At 38.8% G+C, this 20,180-nt stretch overlaps 1 long non-coding RNA gene across 1 annotated transcript in view; it reads left to right on the forward strand.

Moving 5' to 3' along the window:
• Positions 1–17,075, forward strand: part of LOC126752723 (uncharacterized) — a 143,576-nt gene extending 126,501 nt beyond the window's left edge. The window contains exon 4 of the long non-coding RNA XR_007666022.1: positions 17,027–17,075. This is a non-coding gene — a long non-coding RNA (uncharacterized LOC126752723). The remainder of the gene's footprint in view (positions 1–17,026) is intronic.
• The last annotated feature ends 3,105 nt before the right edge of the window (positions 17,076–20,180 follow it).

Below are 20,180 nucleotides of genomic sequence, written 5' to 3' on the forward strand. Positions count from 1 at the left end.
CATTTAAATACTATTTGATTTCATAATTAAAAACTCCTCAACAAGTATGAGAGAATATATTTCAATAAGTCATGACGCAGCTCCTAACCAGTCCTCTGTTAGAAATATATGATGTCTTGTTTCCTTAATATGTTTCATAAGTTTGTATGTATACCAACTCATCAGGACGAAACGCTTGTACTAAGAAACAAGTATATAAATTACTAATATTATATATATATATATATATGTACTTCTGTGATCAAATTGAAAGGTGAATTTTGTTCATTTCATCTCCTTCAAAGTAATCCCCTTCCGCTGCAATACACTTATGCCAACGAATTTTCCAGTCAATATAGCACTTGGAAAAATCCTCCATCGTGACGGTCGTCGTCTTCTTCAATTCAGATTTCATATCCTCAATTAAGTCAAAACGGGGTCCTCGAAGAGGTCTTGTGAATGCGGTGATTGTGGCACGATATTAGTTGAAAATGTGGTAAAATGGTGAAGAATATTCAATGCAGTATGAGATGGCATTATCGCACTTCTTTGTTCAATAAAGTCAGACATAGTAACTATCGAAGAACTCATTTTTAGAGCATATCTCAAAAACTAATAAATATTTTGACGTGAAATTTAGATAGGCTACCAAATTACAGAAAAAAAATTTACCTATTCCAAAAACTCACGAAGTATAAATTAACAATTCACCTTTCTTTTAAATTTTTGGTAGTTCCTTGCTGGAGAAAGCTCGTAATATGGGTGGATCTGTTCAACATTGGATTTAATGAGATCGAAAATACATTTTATGAGATCAGATTAGTATCTTTGAGTTTAAGAAAGAACCAATTACAATACTTTGCGAAGTTAACTTGGAAAATTCAGAAACAGCAGAAAAGCTTAATTCTTCTTCTTAATTGGCACTAGAAACCGCTTAAGTTGATTATAGCCGATTTCCTTTTTAACAACAGATACCGCGTTGCCCTGCAAATTACCCTTTCAAATCTCAATTTTTCTTTGAAGCATCAAGAAATATTTTAATTATTATAAAAAGCCGTGGCAAAATCAATGTGCAGATATATTCCAAGCAAATATAGCACAGGTCCTTCTCCACTTGGTCCTTCCAACGGAGTGGAGGCATCTTCTCTTCCTCTGTATAACTATCCCGGCGGTACAGCGTCGAATACTTTCAGAGCTGGAGTGTTTTCGTCCATCCGGACAACATGACCTAGCCAGCGTAGCCGCTGTCTTTTAATTCGCTGAACTATGTCGATGTCGTCGTATATCTCGTACAGCTCATCGTTCCATCGAATGCGGTCTTCGCCGTGGCTAACGCGCAAAGGACCATAAATCTTTCGCAGAACTTTTCTCTCGAAAACTCGCAACGTCGACTCATCCGTTGTTGACATCGTCCAAGACTCTGCACCATACAGCAGGACGGGAATTATGAGTGACTTATAGAGTTTGGTTTTTGTTTGTCGAGAGAGGACTTTGCTTTTCAATTGCCTACCAGTCCGAAGTAGCAGCGACTGTTGGCAAGAGTTATCAATTGCCGTTGGATTTCTAGGCTGTTGGATTTGTTGGTGGTGTTTACGCTGGTTCCAAGATAGACGAAATTATCTACAACTTCAAAGTTATGACTGTCAACAGTGACGTGAGTGCCAAGTCGCGAGTGCGACGACTGTTTGTTTGATGACAGGAGATATTTCGTCTTGCCCTCGTTCACTGCCAGACCCATTTTCTGTGCTTCCTTGTCCAGCCTGGAGAAAGCAGAACTAACAGCGCGGGTGTTAAGCATCGGCATACGCCATCAGCTGTACACTCTTATAGAAGATGGTACCTTCTCTATTTAGTTCTGCGGCTCGAACTATTTTCTCCAAAAGCAGGTTGAAAAAGTCGCACGATAGGGAATCGCCTTGTCTGAAACCTCGTTTGGTATCGAACGGCTCGGAGAGGTCCTTCCCGATCCTGACGGAGCTCTTGGTGTTACTCAACGTCAGTTTACACAGCCGTATTAGTTTTGCGGGGATACCAAATTCAGACATCGCGGCATAAAGGCAGCTCCTTTTCGTGCTGTCGAAAGCAGCTTTGAAATCGACGAAGATGTGGTGTGTGTCGATTCTTCTTTCACGGGTCTTTTCCAAGATTTGGCGCATGGTGAATATCTGGTCGGTTGTTGATTTTGCCAGGTCTAAAGCCACACTGATAAGGTCCAATCAGTTTGTTGACGGTGGGCTTTAATCTTTCACACAATACGCCTGATAGAACCTTATATGCGATGTTGAGGAGGCTAATCCCACGGTAGTTGGCGCAGATTGTGGGGTCTCCTTTTTTATGGATTGGGCATAGCACACTTAAATTCCAATCGTTGGGCATGCTTTCGTCCGACCATATTTTACAAAGAAGCTGATGCATGCTCCTTATCAGTTCTTCGCCGCCGTGTTTGAATAGCTCGGCCGGCAATCCGTCGGCCCCTGCCGCTTTGTTGTTCTTCAGGCGGGCAATTGCTATTCGAACTTCTTCATGGTCGGGTAATGGAACGTCTGCTCCATCGTCATCGATTGGGGAATCGGGTTCTCCTTCTCCTGGTGTTGTGCGTTCACTGCCATTCAGCAGGCTGGAGAAGTGTTCCCTCCATAATTTAAGTATGCTCTGGGCATCAGTGACTAGATCACCTTTTGGGGGTTCTACAAGAGTATGCTCCGGTCTTGAAACCTTCTGTAAGCCGCCGCATTTTTTCGTAGAATTTTCGAGCATTACCCCTGTCGGCCAGCTTATCAAGCTCTTCGTACTCACGCATTTCGGCCTCTTTCTTCTTCTGTCTACAAATGCGTCTCGCTTCCCTCTTCAACTCTCGGTATCTATCCCATCCCGCACGTGTAGTGGTCGATCGTAACGTTGCGAGGTAGGCAGCCTGTTTTCTCTCCGCTGCGACACGGCACTCTTCGTCGTACCAGCTGTTCTTTTGCATTTTCCGAAACCAATGGTTTCGGTTGCAGCTGTACGTAAGGAGTTTGAAATTCCGTCCCACAGTTCCCTTATACCGAGTTGTTGACGAGTGGTCTCAGAGAGCAGGAGTGCAAGCCGAGTAGAAAATCGTTCGGCTGTCTGTTGTGATTGCAGCTTCTCGACGTCGAACCTTCCTTGTGTTTGTTGGCGCGCGTTTTTTGCTGCACAGAGGCGGGTGCGAATCTTAGCTGCAACAAGATAGTGGTCCGAGTCGATGTTAGGACCTCGGAGCGCACGCATACCTAAAACACTGGAGACATGTCTTTCGTCTATCACAACATGATCGATCTGGTTGGTAGTCTGTCGATCCGGAGAAAGCCAGGTGGCTTGATGGAACTTCTTTTGCTGGAATATAGTACTGCAGATAACCAGAGGCTGTTTTTTCTTTTTCATTGGTACTGGTTTTTACGTGGCGGATCCCAAACCCAGCGCACAACCCTATGTAGTCTCTCTCCCACCACGAAACCAACACTAAACTTGCGCTCCTTTAAATGGCCACTGTAGTAAAAGTCATGCTTTCGCCTTCTCACATTGCATGCCCTCAAAATCGTAGCTCGCCTTCGAACGGATGTTCTTAGGCTACCCAGAGGATACTTGGTCAAAGACCGGAAGTAGTGAGCTGCTTGAGCCATGTGTAAAAGAATGTTTCTGGCCACTCCCAAGTGAATGGCGATCAGAGAACGTTTTGGCCCTCACTTGCGTGAACTTCTACACATGACTCCATCCTCCATATAGTATGTAGAATAGTTTTGTAAAAATAAGCAGCTTCTTGAGGAGGTTTTATGGTGTTACAAAACTCGTGGCAAACTTAGTATGCCCTGTTCAAATGAATAAATAATAACAGCTTGGACTCACATCAGGCTTAAATGCTGACGGTTGTGAAGTCCTCATATCTGTCGACTAACTCCACTAATAGTATGATTAGAGCAAAATATTCTTAATTAAGATATACTTTCGCATGCGTTTGAACCAATTGTCGAAGCATTTTGGCCACTTTGACTGAGGTGTCTCCAAAACATGCGTCTTAACGCATCAACAGGCTCTCCTGCTGTCGCAAAACGTTGATCTCTTAGTTCATTTTATTCGCAAGGATAAACAAGAAAAAACGTTAACTTCGGCTGCAGCGAAGCTAATATACCCTTCACAGGTGCACTTCTTTCAGTAAATATGTGTTCAGTTTGTATGGAAGCTATATGCTATAGTAATCCGATCTGAAGAATTTTTTCGGAGATTACATTGTTGCCTTAGAAAATAATCTATACCAAATTTGGTGAAGATACATTGTCAAATGTGAAAGTTTTCCTTACAAGAACTTGATTCCGATCGTTCAGTTTGCATGCCAGTTATATGTTATAGAGGTCCGATATCGGCCGTTACGACAAATGAGCAGCTTCTTTAAGAGAAAATGACGTTTGCAAAATTTCAAAAGGATATCTTAAAAACTGAGGGACTAGTTCGTATATATACAGACAGACAGACGGACATGGTTAAATCGACCCAGCTCAACATACTGATCATTTATATATATACTTTATAGGGTCTCCGACGCTTCTTTCTGGGTGTTACAAACATCGTGACAAACTTAATATAACCTGTTCAGGGTATAAAAAGAAGCCAGAACTTACGGTGCTTTACTCATCAAATCGATGATTTAGGTACTCAAATGGCGATGTATGAGAGCTAGCATTTTCGTGGTGACGAAATATCCCTTTTCGGTGTTTGGTTTTCCTGATTTATAGAAAAACAACTGACAAGCAAATGGTTGAATACCACTTAGAATTTACTGATCTGTATTGTTCTAGTGGTTGCCACATATACAGGTTTTTAAGAAAATGGCAAAACTTCTTTTTGTATTCGGCTTACTTTGAAGCACACATAAATTCTACTGCTATTTACTTTCGGACTTATACATATAAGTTCAGAATTCATCATCTGTCACGTTTAAAGCACCGTTATCGTATCGGCGATCAAAATGTTCGCTATCTAATTCCGATTTTTACCCGACGAGAATATTTCTGTTACATTCCTATCATATTTATATTTCACAGTGCGAAAATGGGCGAAATCGAACAATAACCACGCCTACTATATAGCACATTTTTATATTTCATTTGATTCTTTTAATTTCCAGTACACAAACCAAGAAGCACCTTATGATCAAAAATTGTTCAAATCCAACAAAAACTATTCAAGCCCCTTGGTAATGAATAATTCGATCTCGGTTTCTATAGTTGAGTTTTGATGGAAAATATCTGTCAATGTGTGAGATATATAATTGAAAATGACTTGAATCAGGTCAGTACTTCCCTGAGCTCCCATATACCTAATATAAAGATTTTCGAACTTACGGGTGACTTTATGCTGGAAATATCGGCCAATATTTGAATTATCTCATTAACAAGAAACAACGTTAACTTCGGTTGCACCGAAGCTAAATACCCTTCACAGGTTCATTTCTGTTAGTAACTATGTGTTCAGTTTGTATGAAAGCTATATGCTATAGTAATCCGTTCTAAACAAGTTTTTTAGAGATTACATTGTTGCCTTAGAAAATAACATATACCAAATTTCGTGAATGTATCTTGTCAAATGTGAAAGTTGTCCATACAAGAACTTGATTCCGATCGTTCAGTTTGTATGGCAGCTATATGCTATAGTTAACCGATCTGAACAATTTCTTCGGAGATTACATTGTTGCCTCAGAAAATAACATATACCAAATTTCGTGAATATATCTTGTCAAATGTGAATGTTTTCCATACAAGAACTTGATTCCGATTGTTCAATTTGTATGGCAGCTATATGTTATAGTGGTCCGATATCGGCCGTTCCGACAAATGAGCAGCTTCTTGAAGAGGAAATGAAAGATATCTTAAAAACTGAGAGACTAGTTCGTATATATACAGACAGACGGACAGACAGACGGACAGACAGACAGGCGGACATGGCTAAATCGACTCAGCTCGACATACTGATCATTTATATATATACTTTATAGGGTCTCCGACGATTCCTTCTGGGTGTTACAAACTTCGTGACAAGCTTAATATACCCTGTTCAGGGTATAAAAATTACATAGTGTGTTTACTCACAACAGTGTGCCTTAATAAATAAATTTGAGCGAAAATAACTAATATAACTAATATCGAACATCCGGCTGACTCTACTCTGTATGATTAGTTTTTTAGTATGTGACATGTTAATAGTATGTGGTATTGGGAAAAATAGATAAAATCTCGTCGAAACTACCCCAACTACCACAAATAATGGTTTTCATTTTTCTAACAAATCTTATGTCGAATTTGTAGGTTAGTGTATGAGTTATATAGAGCAGATGTATGTATAAATATAATTGCTTAGGTTCCGATCCTCTGGCTGAAGGTTTACATCATATGCTATTTTCCTAGCGTGGATTCTTGCAAGAGTATAAAAAGTTTGTTTGCACCCGATCTTAGCCCTTCCTTACTTGTTTTTTTTATAGGTTCTATACGGTTTACTTGGATTCTTGGCAACTAATAACATTGCAGTATCATGTAACTAAGAAGTCTTATATGGTGATATATTTTACGACTCCAATAGCATCGTGTGATCGTTACCAAGTCACCATGCTAGAGCACTGCCGCGCGCTCCTCAGAAAGGCATTGTGTACCGATAATAACAGGTAGATTTTGACGAGCTGATTCACTCAAACCACCGAAAAAGCATAGAATATGACGAGAAAGCTGTTTTCTTTCACTCCACTAGAATCTATTTTCTTTTATCTTCAATTCAGTTGACAAAGTTTGTCATTAAATTTCTTGTCATGAAAAGAAATGATTTATACTCATTACCTGAACGGATCAAAAGAAATTGGTACGAAAGATTTAATGATTAGTTGTGATTAAGAAGGAAAAGGAAACAGGAAGAGTTAAGAAAAGAGGAAAACAATTGAGAAAACAAATTGCTGTGGAGTGAAGTACCCTTTCGAATATTTTCTCTTTAAGGGGCTATACCAGTGTGACGCATGAAAAATTAGGCGATTTTCGTGATTTTTTTAAGAGAAAAAACGCTATTGAATATTTCAAAGTCCTTTGAACGTAATAAGGTATATTTTCAGCTATATTTTAAGATTTTTTTTTAGAAAAATGTTGAAAAATAACGGAGTTATGGGCTGTCTTCGGAGGTGCCAAAAAAAAAAATGCCCCAACTTCTGGCATGATTCCGGCCGAATGAGTAGCTGAAACAAAAAAATTTGAAAAGTTTTTCAAATTTAAAGATATTTCCTATACAATGATCTACGGTCTTTGAAAAATATCAAAAATTAACAAAATGACGTAATTTTGAAAAAAAAAATCGTTTTTTTAGGTAAAAATGGTCGTTTTTTAATGCCAAATTGACAATTTTCAACCAATCAGAAAGATAGTCAGTTGTTGTATAGTAAATGGATTCAAAAATACTCAGTTTTAATTTGAAGTCAATCGGTTAATTTCTCTTTGAGTTATGATGCCAGCAATTTGGAAAAATGTGGTTTCAAGAAAAACGCGTTTAAAGTTTCACTTATACTTATATGTTTGCACCTCCGAGCGGTCGCTCGTTAGAATGCTGCCATCCAAAAACTGTTCAAGATACGACCTTCCTGATTTCACAGGATATTTATGGAAATATAAGCTATCGAAAAAGCAAATAAATTTTTTTTTTTGAAAGTGTCAACTAGTATAGCCCCTTAAGCGTACACTTAGGTAATTTTTCCCTTGAGCTGACATAGTGACGCAGCCGATTGTTGTGCAGTGGCGGTGCGTAAATACTTACCCAAGAGTTGGGAGGATGGACTGGTGTGAACGGAAGGGTGTGGAAGGGGGAGCCTGCTTTAGAGGCTTTAAAAACTCGACTTTTTTGGGAGGGAAAGAAATCATTTATTAAATTTCTAGGGTTTATAGCTATATATTTAAACATCATCCGAAAATTTTTTGGATGCGAAATCTTTGATTATATATTAAGCCTTTAAGAAGCAATTGCCCGATGCATCTCCCATGGCCATCCGTCGACCGGCGGGCAGGATGCAGGTCGCAAGTTCTATCGAAACCAAAAATTCAAAGAGGTTCATATTTTTTATTAACGCATCTTCAAGCTAAACTAAAAAAATTTCCAAAAAAAAGTGTAAAGTTTTACAATTTTTTAATAATTAAAAAAAAGGTAAACTTTGGCCCAATTCCATACGACGTTTAGTTTTTTTTCCTATCCTGCCCGCCAATTAAGAAAAATCGTAAAAATTAAAAACCGAGAAATCGAGAAATCGAGCGTCAAAGTGTTCGCTTTCTGCCCAAGCGCTCATATATCTGCTAGACGCTTGATCGCTATTTCCCTTCAAGCTTCGACAATATTTCGAATTCTTCTATAACTTTGGGAACATATTCTTTTAAAGAGATTTAAGCAAAACAAAAAAATTCTTTTTTTTAAGCTACTAATGCAGGCTCACCCCTTAAACTGTGTGGTGGTGGTATGGTATACCGTTGAGTGACTTGTTTGTCACAGATACCAGATACCAACAAAGGAAAATATAAATTGTACGAAATAAATAGCAACGCAAACACTGACATCAGAAAGCAAGCAAGGGCTTGAAAGTCATGCTGCCACTGCAAGCATATGCGTGGCATAAAAGCACAGCACGACAACAGGATGCCGTAGAGTGCAGCAATGAGTAGCCTAGAACGGTAAACAGAAAGTGAGGCATCCAAGCGGCATTGAAAATGATAATGACAATGTATTTAGCCGCACGATTCGTTGACGCTATGCTCGAAGTGTGCCGAGGGTTGAGTGCAAAATGCAAATAAAGGTAAAAGACATAATTTCTACGGTTCAGCGATAAACAGTCGCAAAGAAAACGGTAAAATAACGAAAACTGGGAACTCGATCATCAATATAAATGGTAAGACACCGGAGCAACAAAACGGTTAAGAGATTACATATAACCCAAGCAGCAAATATCTCATGATACTTCCAACTCCCAATCGATAAATGTAAGTAAAATGTGCAACAGTAAAGTCGCAGCGCCACCGCTTAGGCAGAGAAAATCAAGGAAGACTGGAGACGATGAGGTGGTTTATGAGAAAATTGCATGGCTGATAGAGTGATGAAGATGATTAGTATTGTGGGCACACACTCATACGTAACTCAAAACTGCATTGCATACAGATTCTTACGCTTGAATTGGCTGCCCGTGTTTCGGCTCAAGGATGCGTGTAAAGTGATTGCTCAAAGCTGAGCCGAGCGCAAAGCAGATTTCGATCAGTGCTGATCGATTTTTGGTACCGCAGTGCATGCGAGATTCGGCGCTGAATTCCGCACGTAATTTGCTATATACTGTGTTTTGTTCTCTATCGTTTATTCTTCATAATATTTTCTTTTATCTGCAAAGGATTTACTTCGAATATCATTTTATTTAACACAAGAAATACAGTTTATTAATGAATGTTTTGTGCGTTAAAAGAAATACGGGTTTTTACTACTTCTCGATAGATAAGGAAATTGACGTCATAAATTTGGCCTTGAATATATCTAATCAAATCAGATGTATTGAAAATTCCATTCATAAGATTTTCTTTGAAAATGTTAATAGCGGGTAATTTAAATATTGTTCTACAACACACATGGTAATTGTTTGCAAAAAAAATATGAGACCACTTTGCAAAAACACTATACAACACGCAAGTCGGCGCCAAAAATCGCTTCAAAACTGTTTTCTGGCATTGTTAAACTCCGGTTTCGGGTTTGGTTAGCGTCCAATCTACTTTGTCTGTGCAATTTTGTATGAAAATGTACGCACATGGTTTTGAGGCTGATTTCTCGCATTCGTCAGTTTTACGTTCAGCTGAGTTTTAAGCGTCCAACACTTCAGGAACCCTAACATGCAGTGATGCTCGCCTTATATTGATTGATTGATTGATTAATATGAGGAATGCACTGCGACCTTTGGTCTATTGTGCCCTCTCCTAACTTACATAGACTCACCTAGCCCCAGCGCATCGATGAAGTTCAGTAGCCTTCTGGGCGCTAGTGAGGCTATGCTATCCCTATCCGGAAGCACTGCTCCGAGGGCCTTAGTCCTGCGTCTACAGACTGCTGCGCAGTCAATCAGCAGGTGCTCCGGGGTTTCAGGCTCCAGGTCGCAGAACCGGCAGTTAATGCAAGAGGATAGGCCCATGTTATACAGGTGCCTATTCAGCTTACAGTGGCCGGTATACCATGCGACCAGCAGCCTGAGTTTGTTCCTGGGAAGGTTTATTATAACCTTGAACCTGCTTAGATTGTATCCTCCCATTAGCAGTTTGGCATGTCTCATACCACGCGTTTGCCGCCAATGCTCCTCTCTGCCCACTCCTTCTTCCCTGCGAAGTAGCTCCTTTATGGTGTGTGGACCTACCCCAATAAAGGGTTCCGGTCCCACCATCTTGGTGGAGGCTGCGGAGCGGGCTAGCTCATCCGCCAGTTCATTGCCGGCTATACCTCTGTGACCGGGCACCCAGATTAGGTGTACCTGGTTACGTTCTGCAAGGCTATTCAGCCTCTCCCTGCACTCCTGCACTAATAGCGATTTGATTTCGTAGGAAGTGATCGCTTTTAGCGCCGCTTGGCTATCACTGAGAATGGCTATTCTCTCATTGCGATAGTTGCGGTGGAGGTTTATTTCTATACACCGACTTATCGCATAAACTTCTGCCTGGAAAATGCTCGGGAACTCTCCCATGGGTATGGAGAGCTTAGTGCGTGGGCCAGCAATCCCCGCACCGATCCCCTCCGACATTTTTGATCCGTCGGTGTACCACCTTAGCGTACTATTCCTCAGCATCAGTTCGAGGTTGGACTCATTCCACTCATCCTTGCTGCCGAGGGTGACCTTAAACTTTCTCTTAAAGTTAACTATTTTGGTAGTGCTGTCCCTCGGGAGGAGGGCTGATGGTACATCGCCACTTATCTTTTCCATCCTCTGGGACGAGATTACTCTACCTTTGCCCCACCCCTCTGCCGTTAATTGCAGAATTGTGTGCTTGGCTACCTGACCGATAACCAAGTGAAGCGGAGTAAGCTCCGTCAGAGCCTCCAGTGCTGCCGTTGGACAGGTGCGCATTGCGCCCGTCATGCAGACACAGGCTAGCCGTTGCAGCTTCGATAGCTTGGTCCTAACCGAAGTCTGCGACGCTATTGAGGCCCAGGCTACCGCCCCATATGTGATTATAGGTCGCACTATCATGGTGTACAACCACCTGAGGATCCTTGGCTTACAGCCCCAGGATTTGCCCGCCAGCCGGTTGCACACCATTAAAGCTTTTGTTGCCTTGATCAGGGTCAGGTTTACATGCTGATTCCACCGCAACGAAGAGTCTAGCATTAACCCTAGGTATTTGACACTTCTGGTCATTCCTATCTCTCTGCCCCCAAGTGTAAGGTTCCTGAGACCGGGTAGGGACCTGCGTCTCGTAAACGGGACTACGGTCGTCTTAGAGGGATTGATGTTTAATTCAACCTCTTTACACCACATCTTCGCCAGGTTTAGACCTCTTTGTATTAGGTCACAGAGAGTGTCTTCGTATTTGCCTCTTGCTATAATTACAATGTCGTCCGCATACCCTTGGCAGCGGATCCCATTGTTTGTTAGCAGTACTAACAGGTCGTCTACAACTAGACTCCATAGCAGGGGTGATAACACACCTCCCTGTGGGCAGCCTCTTGTTGTGCCAAGACGAATCCTTTTGTCACCTACTGTGGTCTCAGCAACTCTGGTACGCAACACAGATTCAATCCATCTGCGCACCGGTGCTGCCACATTCCTTTTCTCCAATGCCTTGGCTACACTTTTATGAGATGTGTTGTCAAAGGCACCTTCGATGTCCAAGAACGCGCAAAGCATCACCTCTCCATGCTCCAGTGAACTCTCTATTTCAGAGGTTATCTGGTACGGAGCAGTGTTAGTGGATCTATCCGCTCTGTAGGCGTGCTGAGCCGCATGCAGGGGTGCTCTCTTCAGCGCTGTTGACCTTATTTCATTGTCCACGATCTTCTCCATGGTTTTTAGTAGGAAAGACGTTAGACTGATTGGCCTGAAGGATTTCGCCAATGAGTAGTCCTTCCTACCCACCTTGGGTATAAAGATCACCTTCGCTGTCCTCCATACTTCAGGGATGTACGCCAGTGCGAGGCTTTCCCTCAGCAGCCGAATCAGGTGAGGCAGTAAATGCTGCTCACCCTGTTGTAACAGCGCTGGAAAAATACCATCCACTCCCGGAGACTTGAATCTCTCAAACGAGGCCATTGCCCACCGGATCGAGTCCGCCGTAAAAAGCCGTTTGGCGGTACTCCAATCCTCGCGGGTTGGCCTGTGCTCGATCGCAGGGAGACACTGGTCTTCCCGAACCGTCTCCGGGAAGTGCGCCCGCAGGAGCTCCGTCGCTCTGTCCTCTGTTCGCCTTATATGCAAGCCTTAAACCTAGAACAAAGAGGAAATAGAAAAAAGAACGAAATGCACATATGCATTTGCGAATGTCGAGTAGTCGAGTCAGCGTAACGGCATTGCAACCTCCCATCTTTTGTGCTCACTCTCTTCTCTCCGCCGCTTTACTTGTTTGTTTGTGACTGCGCACGTGTTGTAGTAACACTTAAAACGCCCTACGGCTTGTACGACAAATTGCGTGTTTAATATTTGTACCGCCATGAAGGACCCGCACGCGCTCCAACTTCAAGTGAAGCTACACTGCGCTCGCATCTGGAAGCGTCATCAAGACAAACTGCTTTCCACCACCGCACAACTTCCAACCAAGCAACCCTTTAAAAGCCGGAAAACGTGGTAACAAAAACAAATGTGTCGAATTACAAAAACAACAAACATAACTTGAAACATGTTGAATGGCAACGGAGTCGATACTTTGCGTCGTCGTGATAAGGTATTTTGATATCCAACTGCCGAAGTGTAGGGTTTTTCAAAGATGCACGGTGGACGATTAGGTGACAAAATTCTTTCAATTAATGACATATTTTGGAGGCGCGGCAATGATTCGATTACGCCCATCTACTGCAGGAATATTTTCATGGTTCCAAGAAACATGTGTACCAAGCTTCATCAAGATAGCTCAATTTGTACCCAAGTTACCATACAGCTTGCACAGAAGGACGGACGGACGGATAGATAGTCTCCCGGATTTCAACAGTCTCGTCATGCTGATCACTTATAAATACATAATACCTTATATCTTGATTATTTTAGGTGACACAGGCAATCTGTTTGTGCGCAAAGCTATTACACTCTCTAGCAACAAGTTGTTTGTGCAAATGTATAATTAATGAGTGAGAAGGATTAACAGCGACAAAAAGAGTAAGACAATCCAAAAATGATAAAATCATTTAATGATTACTTACACTCCCGGACAATTACACTCACACTTTTAGCATGCATATCACCGAATTACCAAGTTGGAATTAACACTGCATCACTGTGGCACAGCTGCCGCATAGAAAGTGTCATTCCTTTATTCGTTGAATTTGAATGGTAAATTTATGTTGTAAAAACGAGAGATTAAGGTAAACCGCAAATCAGTTATTTGTGACTGGCTGATTAAGTGTTTAATGAGTTTTCAAAAGTGCTTCTAACATTTACATTTATTTTTTACGATATAATCGGATTTACAGGCGATAATAATGGTTTGTACTAAAATGCGTGAACATATTTTAAACAGTATTGATCAGAGAATGCCTATTAATTCATCATATGTTCACCATTTGGAACCTGTTGCAATAACGCCACGCAATTTGTTGAAAATCATTTCTATCTATACGAAAAGCATCAAGTCATAAGCCAACCACTCAACAAACTTTCTGCGGCTCTAACTAGGGCATACCATAACCCACTCTATTTGGTTTGCCCGAGTAGCGTTGCTTAGAAGCTAAGAGCATAGGCGCCGTCGTTTTAAGAACCTTTGTACGTATTCAAAAGACAAAAACTAAAATTAATGTCGGTCTATGGTATAACTACTCCTACTTCCCATACAAATTAAATTCATTTGATTTTATACTTTATATATTGGTCAATCTGTGAGCTATCTGAATAAAACTCAGCACAGAGAGCACTCTATATATTATATTTGTTACATAATCTATATATTTGTTAATAATATTAATCTGTGCAAACGATTTTTGGGACTATAAATGAGATAAATCGAAATTTATAAGTGAAGATTCTCTTAGGAAATGCTTTCTGAGACGATAAAACAATGTTTAACTTTTTTGCTCTTAATCATCGCATCCGAATATTAATATTCCATTGGGTCACTCACTGAGCAGTTAATTCCGTTTTTCAGTGCAATTTAAACAAGATAGTATATTATGAAATCAAATCTGCATTTTGACACAATACGTTTTGACATTTTTAGCGCAAGAAATTCATTGAACATTCAAACAATTGTTTATTCTTGCAGGCAAAAAACTAATCCAAGTGATTTTTGAGTTATAATTTGAGGTGCAAGTTTTCTCGTGAAAAAAATTTGCAGAGACCGGAACAAGTAATAGTCTGCAAAATATGGAGGGTTGGATAGAGCATCCTATTCCAGCTGCAAAAACTTTTGGCGAGTCATAAAACTTCTAAGAGGTCTCGCATTCTACTTTTAGAACAGCACACCTTTTCTGTTGATCATTTCTGATTTCTTCTGTCTGAGTGCATAGCTCAATTTGTCGAGCAGATCACAATACACTTTCAGGATCTTCCTTTGGTGACTAGCGGCCTTCGAAGCGGTTTGAGCTGTTTCATTTTTTTATACTATTATCTCCAGCTATTGAGCTGGTTTATCCTTTTTTGACTATGATCTCTTGTACATTATATTCTTGTAAACTACCCACTTTTCGTCGACGTTAACAATGTGCTTAGAAAAAACTTCTTTGATGTTAAATGAAGGAGTAAAGTTCTGTAAGATACATATCAAGCTTCGCAATACTGCTTTTTTCGTAATGATACAAGTAATTTTAAGAACGTCATTTTTCGTATTTTTTAACTGCTATGTAGTATACTATAGGGTGTTTCAATAGGGCACTACAAAAGTAAACCGATAGGGACAGCAAAGGTCGCCTTACTTTTTCCCGCTCTATTCACATTTCTCTTCAGTAAAGTTTGTCTTTTCATTTCAAATTCTTAAAATTTGCTACCGAATTTCAGAGTCAGTGGCCTCAGCTTTAAGAGAGGGTTTTTTAATAAGAGCGTTACAAAAACTTTTTTAAATAAAACAAAACGGTTTGGGATATAAATGCGGTATCAGTAGCGCTCAATGATAATCGAATATTTTTGGCCCGAATTGGGTTATATTGGTTTAGGCAATATGTGGTTTCAACAATGCCACAAAGAGATGTTACATTCATATATATTTATTTAAAACCAAGTTTGGTGAACGTGTTATCTCACGAAATGGTCCAGTCAATTTTCCGCCTCAGTAGTGCGATTTCAAGCCGTTAGACTATTTGTTGTGAGGCGGCGACGATTGATGAACTTCGTAAGAATATCGAACGTGAAATTGCAGCAGTATCGGCCGATTTATGCTTGAAAACCGTCGAAAATTGAGTTCACCGTCTGGACTTCTGCAAGCGTGCCGTGGTGGCCATGCAAAGGAAATCGAGTTCCGTACATAATGGCATCGAATGTATTATTACCGGAATAATTTTCATTAATACCACAAACCGTTTTTGTTTTATTGGGATATATCTAATCGAATCTAACCATTTTATTATGCTCGTTTAATTTTTACGATTTTCGATAACAATTGAGACAGGCAAATTGTGTTATTTCTCTTAGGGACATTGCTAGGCGATCATTTGGTAAAACCATATCCTCAGACCTACCTTAACGCAATGAACTAGATTTCATATCTGAATAATACTTATCAAAGGACAGTACTAGAAATTATTTATTGTTTTCTGCATTTTTTTCTTTCTACAGTAAACCTTTCTTCATATGGCATACACCATATTACCAACGAGAGCCGTTCCCTTTGCTCCGACATATGTACATCAAAATTAATTATGCTTTTTTGGTTATTTACTACATCGGAAGTACATTCCAACTTTTCAACGAACTATCCACACTTCCTGTTGGTTCGTTTTGGATTTTCCTTAGTAATCAAGCCTTTGAAAATTCATTTTCTAAGAAAACTTTATTTCTTACATAAATTCAGTTAACAAAGTGTTAGGGTGTATGTACCTAACTGAATTCAAGGTTTTCCTTATGTTATGGTGCTTAGCTTTACGCCCTTTGTTCGACCAAGAACACGAATTTTGTTAACATAATCAAAATAGAAACCGCAAATAGCCAACCGAGATGTAAAATCCTAGACTCTTATTGCTCAAATCATTCAAAAAATCCGCAATAGATACACATGCATTAACACAAAAAACTTGTCAGGGTGTCTAAATAGTTTTCTTTATGAAATATTAAATAAATATTCTTTGCTGTGAATTTACCGAAATTGGGTAGAAATGTTTAGTATTTGTTTGGTGTGTGTTGTTCCCAATAACATTTTGCTGCTACTGTAGTTAGTCAGCTTCTCGTACATACAAAGAAAATATTGCTGAGAAGCTAACTAAAATTCTGTTGATAACCTTTGCTGGACCTAGATCGCCCACTGCTTCCGACATCTCCGCCAGCAGTTAAGGGGGTATTCTCATGTAATCACTATGAAAAATCGATTTTTTTTTATATTTTGACAGTAAAACCTATTGAAAACATGCTGTGAAAATTTCAGACCGAAATTCATAGTATTTGATAAGTTACAGCTCATAGTCGCCGACGTGTCGTAAGCGACTGTCTACCAGGCGCCATGACAAGTCTGCATTTTTCTCGAATCATCATTTTCTGAAACTGTCATGGTCCTAAAAAAAAAGTATTCAACCGATTGCTTTAAAATTTACATATGTTCTTCTACTCATTTATAGTTATCGTCCCTACTAGAATTGTTTATTTTCGAAAATATTTTCATATTTTTTTTAAACGATTTTTAACGAAAAAAACATCCATTCGATTTTTTTATTTCAGACAACATGAACAGCCGCTATCACCATGACCAGTGAACTACTTTTTTTTGTTGGGGACTTCTTTGATTTAAAAAAAAATATATGTATGTATAAAAAATGTTCAAAATAAAAACAAAAATATATTAAAAAATTAAAATGATTGAATGTGCCTGTCTGCACATACCGTTATAATGCACTGGTACAAGCGCTGACATCGGGTACAATCAGAGCCGTCTTGAGCGTTCGAATATTTAAGGTTTTTGGTTAGATTTCCCTTTTTATATATATACTTTTATTCTGCTTTTTCACATGTTTAAGGCAGTAGGTTGCACAAGAATATGCATAATAAAATTCTCGCTTTAGCCTAGATGTTTTGAGTTAATTAATATTTAACCAGCAAGGAAGGGCTAAGTTCGGGCGCAACCGAACATTTTGTACTCTTGCAACTTGCAGATATCAAAGCCAGAAAAAAATCTTTAGACGCAAAACGTCAACCAGAGGATCGAAATTCAAGGAATTTGATACATACATGCTGTGATCAAATTGAAAGGTGAATTTTGTCCATTCCATGTCCTTTAAAATAATCCCCTTCCACTGCAATACTCTTATGCCAACGAATTTTCCAGTCATCATAGGACTTGGAAAAATTCTTCTTCGTGATCACATCAGATCCTTCTTCGATTCAGCTTTTATATCCCCAATTGACTCAAAACAGTGTCCTCGGAGTGGTCTTTTGAATTAGCTGAACAGCCAGAAGTTACGCGAAGGTAAATGAGGCGAATACGGTGGTTGCAGCACGATATTATTTGAAAATGTGGCGAAAAGATCGCGAATAACCAATGCAGTATGAGATGGTGCATTATCGCACTTCTTTGTTCAATAAATTCAGACATTAGAGCCTCACAAAACGACGCGTATCTTAAATACTAATGAATACTTTGACGAGAAATTTAGCATAGATGTAACTAACAGTACTACCAACTTATAAAAAAAGAAATTACCGATTTGAAAAACACGCGAAGTATAAATTAAAAATTCACCTTTCAATTTGATCACAGTAGTACTCTATATAACTCATATACTGACCGACAAATTCGGCATAAGATTTAATTTTTTTATTAAATTAATTATTATCATGCCACATACCAAATAATTTTCTCGGGTTTCATTAAGGTACTTCAGAAAAATTACCAATTATATGGAGAAAAGTCAGCCGTATGTTCGAAAATCCTACTAGTGGTTAAATGGGTCTAGGTCAAATTTTCGCTAAATTGTATCTATTTAATGCATAGTAATATACTGTTATCAGCAAAACATGTTCTGTAATTTGCACTCAGATAACGCAAAAAATTTTTTTTTTCAATATTTCTTTATACTTGTATGTTGGATCTGCTCTTTCTGATATATCGATGAAACTTGGTATGTTGGTTTCTTAGTACAAAAAAAACATTACCAGTTCGTAGATGGGCGTAATCGGATCACTGCCACGCCCACAAATCGCCATTAACCGAAAACATATAATGTGCCCTAACTAATCACCAAATTAAGATATACCATAAAGCTGTAATTTGGTACAGAGGATGCAAGAGTACGAATTGTTCGGTTCGGTTTCAGTTTCGAACTTAGCTTTTCCTTATTTGTTTTTATATGTTTTTGGCTACAACTAAATTACATGCCTTGCCAAATTTCTTAAAGATATCTGGCCCAAAAACGTTTTCCATACGAGAATTTGACTTTCCTCGTTCAGTTCGGATATCAGTTATTTTTCAACTCTTTTGGATACTGTAGTTTTTTGTGTGTTTGCAATAATTAAACCCAAATTCGTGAAGGTGTTAAATTAACTAAAAATTTTCCCATACAAACCCTTGAATCCGATCGTTCAGTTTGTATAGCAGTAATACGGTAAAATGGTCGGATATCAGCAGATAAATAAACAGATTGTTGAGAAGAAAAGGAACATTTGCAAACTGATATATCAAAATTTTAGAGACTAGTTCACGTTTATAAAGACGGACGAATACACGGTCTCTAATATTTCGTGCACGGTATTACAAAGTTCATGGCAAATTTGTTGTACCCTGTTTAGGTTGTGAAGATCTGGAAGAGGAACACGAGGCAAAGGCGGAAGTAACTAAAATGTAATTAGTTAATAAAAAAGAAGATGACTTTCAATTCATCTTGATGTTCTTCAAAAATTACAACTATAAGATTTACATACATATATAGTTAAATTACTTATAATAAGATCACAGGCATATGCTGAACTCAGTACTTTTTTACGAACGCTCACATATGGAACGCTAGTGGCAGTAGAGATCTATTTTAACCTTGTCGATCAGTTTAGGATTCTCATTTAATATATCTGTACTTGTTACGGTTAACGGGGCAGATGACAGCATTTATTAGCTCTAAATAATAGTCTTGCCTTGAAACAAATTATTTAATTAAAGCTCAAAGAAAAGCATTGTAAATAATCTAATTTATATAAGGAAATTTGCACATATTTTTGAATTTAATTGGTATCAATTAATTCACCATAGAAACAGACGAATCTAAAAGCGAATCGAATGAATATAAATAAATAGCAAAATTAAATTAATGCAAACATATGTTATGACATTTCATATTTAACTATACTTCTGGTTCTACCAGTGCATGAACTGATGTCATACGAGTATGTATGGTATATACGCGTGTACACAAGTGGGGCTCCAAAATCATATATACATATATAACCAGTAGCATAGTCCGAATGACAACTTTGTAGGAAAACTAAAAATTGCCACTATGAATAAACATTTAACGAAAACGATATGGCATTTCATTTCATGAACATCATTTGATAGGTCATATAATTGTAAAACTCATTTGAAAACGATTTACTTGACCCATTAACACAGACTGGCTTTTCGGCTACTATTGTTCACAAAATTCTCCAGAGCTGCATATTACATTTCAATTATGTAATTAATTACATATGTATTTATGTTCAGCGAAATTGCTGAAAATTCTGTCATCACTTCGTCCATTTTTCAACAATTAATAATGTTAGTATTGCGTAAGAGTATGTTTTATACCTTTGTATACTTAATATAGGTATGTAATTCTGTGGTAGATATTTAAACATTTAAGGAGACAAGAAACTAATCCAGTATTTAATTTTAAAATATATGTAA

Source organism: Bactrocera neohumeralis, chromosome 3 (genome assembly GCF_024586455.1).
Source record: "Bactrocera neohumeralis isolate Rockhampton chromosome 3, APGP_CSIRO_Bneo_wtdbg2-racon-allhic-juicebox.fasta_v2, whole genome shotgun sequence".
NCBI classification, from domain to species: domain Eukaryota; kingdom Metazoa; phylum Arthropoda; class Insecta; order Diptera; family Tephritidae; genus Bactrocera; species Bactrocera neohumeralis.